Consider the following 3,798-nt stretch of genomic DNA (forward strand, 5'->3'; position numbering starts at 1 on the left):
GAGGGCAGGTGCTTTGGGGTGTCAAAATAGGAAGACCCACGGACAGGCTTGGCTGCTGTCCATGCTCTTCTGATATATGACAAAAGCTCCACTCTCACCTCAATACAAAAGGGAGACCAGAAGTGAGAGCAGGTCGCTTACAAATAGCTGCTGGAGATGCTGTGCTTTAACTGGGAAAAGGCTGACCTACCTTTGGTCCCAAATGAGTGAGTCCTGGAAAGATTTTCTCAACTCCTCTTTTTGATGCCAATCTATAGGTCACGGTCACGGCTATCTTTCCATGGGAGATGATCACAGTCTAAGAAAGTGTGTTAGCATTTTTTGTCTTGACTAACAATAAATAGCTTTCCCTAATAAATGTTAAGACTGATCTAAAAAAAAATCAACTGATCAAACAAAGCACATTCAATACAAAAGCTAATTCAATATATGAAAATTGAATAAAAGTAATAAAACAAATGACACATCCGAGCAGCACACTTTCCAAACAACAACCAAAAGAAAGAGCCAAGTTCTTATCAAAGACCAAGTGATTATTTTCCACAAGACTTTCCTGTCGGGATGTTATGAATGTCTCCATGCACGGTGGTCAGTGATAAATGGTGTCACTTTTGCTGTGCTGATGTCATTCAACAACCTCTAGGACCAGCTTCCCCTTCAGTGAGTAATGCGTGTGTATGTATGTCCCAATATGGCATGAATGACTTTGCGGTTCCATATATTCCATCACTGCAAGTCTAATGCACATTTCTGTACAGAAGCAATTGGATCCATTATCATTACAGCTTCTCCAGGGGACAGTATTTACACATGTTACAACATTATTGATTGCTTTTTATATCCTGAATGTGCAACGTGAAAGTGGAATGTATTTATGTTGGCAATGAAAAATGCTTCCACCACAATAATGTATGCAGTGGCATTACATTAACAAGACTCTGTGCTTTGTTTGTTTTCAAAGTGTATCTTGCCTTTACTTTGCATTCGGGAGACCCGGGTTAAGTTTCCTGGTGTGTAAAGAAAGCCATGGCAGGAATGTGTATGTTTTACTGATGCACTGTGGAGGACAGCCACACATAAGTGCGTTACAGCCGGGGAAATAAATCTCTTTGAGTAATTTGTGTATTCAAATTTTTAAAGTGTTATTAAAGTGACAAGTGAAATATGTGATGTTAATGCATATACTGGAATCGTTTTGTCCTCTTTTTTACCTAAGTGATTGTAAAAAGGTATCAAGGTATGAATTTCTAACTTGACTGTTGAAGTGAACCCACCTGTGATGTCACCTGTGGTGTCATGTAACATCATGGCTTATAATGCAGATACAGATAGATCAAGCTTATTCTAAAAATCTGAGCATCATGTCTACATTCGTGTGTGTAAATTAAACTTCTAGATTACTTTCTTTTATTTTCCTCTTAACTTTATCTCCTCTGTCAGTGCATGCCAGATTGTAGGCTGACTATGTGTTTTCCCAGTGCAAGGGGGAGTCTGTGTCCATTGTTCTAGGCTCTGACGGCAGCAGGGCTGTCGTTAATGGACAACACTACTGATTCGCCTGTGCTTCCTGTGCAGACCTAGTCATGGCTCAGTTTTCTTCACTGGCCTTATCATGCATGTCACCTTGCCAGGAGAGAGGAGAAAAGGAGGGGAAGTCGAAAGGGATATTAAGAGCAAGAGATGATTTTATCATTGTTCTACTTTTGACAAAAAGCCATTATTGAGTATGAATTGATGACTAATCCATCTTCATATTAGTTTCAGCATTTGCAACATTTGTGGAGGAATTGTGAGCGAAAATACCACTTTCATTAAGATTCAGTTTCTCCCTGTTTGGGCACGACGCGATGCAAGATTGTAGGTGCTGATAAGATAAGAATGTAGCAGTCGCCTGCTCTGGTTGCTGGTGCAGAAGGAGGAAATTCCTATCTGATGGGATTTTCAAATTGAATTTTGAATGGCCAGACTGGAAGGAGAAAAATATTTACACAAGTGACATCTCCATCACACTGGGTTGTTGGCATGGCCTCGAGGCTGTATTATAAACAACTGCAACTCAAAAACTCAAACAGTTGAAGTTTACAAGATTAAAGATACAAATAACGTTTGGTGTGACATCATATGGTGCTGTGTGAGATAAGCCTGGGCTTGTGAAATTGTCACAAATGTATTGTTTATTCATTTATTTAGACATCTATTCTTTTTAGACATCCAGCACAATTTTATTTAAGTAATCAATTCTAATTGGAGGTTTTTTATTATTCCTATAACACATTTTGTGGGGGGGGGGGTTTCTATATGGGGCAAGAGATATATTTCTGACAACCTGGAAAATCCCACTTTCTGATGCTGTTCCATTTCATGGTACAGTAATGATACTAAATTATGTTTTTTTTGGTGCTACTTTAGCCAAGGCTTCAAACAAGCCATAGTTACTATATGGTTAGGTGGGAAGAATGCAGAGTGTTGATCGGTCACAAGAAATCCTCAGCTGTGGGTGTAAACAACTCTACAGCAGCACACATATGTCATGACTCTTCCTTGTTATATGGGGTCAGTTATCATGGCATAAAACAAATCATGGCTATCTAATTTATTTTGCATGGACTTATTATTGTGTAGATATATGAGCTTGTTTATCAGCCATGAGTATGAATTTAGAGACTGGTCTTTGTTCTTTGTTGAGCTCCAAAGTGCTTATTTGTTGTGATCACCCAGATAGATTTTCAACTTGTCAGAGAGCCAAATAACTCAAAAGTTGAATGGGTATCCCGTGTAATATTGTTGTAAATACTTAGCAGTAGGCCCAAAAAAAGGTAATCAATACATTAAAAGTTGTGTGTCTGTGTCAACTTCCCATAAGCTGTGTTAATAAACAGCTGATCCAGCCCACAGTAAGGGGATACAATATGGAAAAGGAGCTGTGGCAAATCAAACCATTATGTGCCATATCATACCTTATAATGTAAAAACACCATAACACAAGGTAAGACATGGTGAGAGGGCCGACAATGTCACGATGATTTGCTAAACTTAAGGTTTTCATACCTAAACCTAAACATGCTGACTGTAACACATTGACAATGCTTGGGGCACTGTGTATATGCTCAGCAAACACATTACCAGCCCTACATTATATATTTCTCATGAAATGACCACATGGATGTATGTGTGTAAATAAAGAAATACAGAAAATACAGAAATAAAAAATATCTCTGGCTCTTACTGTGCAGACAAATAAAGTCAATAAATTATTCACTGCAGTTCTTTTTTTTTTTTTTTTGCATTTTCCGTGCCACTCTAACTTCTTTTTCTGACAAGTCCTTGTGGTAACATATATGTGTCACAAAACGATCCACTGCACATCCATTTGGGTCAGCTGAAGCATGAGGACAAAGACATTATTAAGTATAAGTGGGCCTAGATAGATGAACTGAGGAAAAGGTCATTTTAGTTTTTATTTTCCAAGAAATAATGCTTTCAGTAAAGGATACAGATCACAAAATGTTTTATTTCAATGTTATTGCATAAGAAACACTCATTTTAATTGTGTGAAGACTCATAAAAAAACATCAACTTGTTTATCAGCTGATATGAATGAGCAGAAGAGACTCCTTTCAAAAGATTTACGACGAGTTATTTACTATTCTGTGGTTGGAAGAAAAACACACAGAGCTGTCAGCTTTTTACTGCCCGCATCAGGAAGATGAAACCTGCGTACACCCTCTTGCAGGTGGAGACATGATGCTTGTTTCTCTGGCCCTGCTGTCCACTAACTTCCACCAGGCCAAAAATGTT

Source organism: Odontesthes bonariensis, chromosome 14 (assembly GCF_027942865.1).
Source record: "Odontesthes bonariensis isolate fOdoBon6 chromosome 14, fOdoBon6.hap1, whole genome shotgun sequence".
NCBI classification, from domain to species: Eukaryota; Metazoa; Chordata; class Actinopteri; order Atheriniformes; family Atherinopsidae; genus Odontesthes; species Odontesthes bonariensis.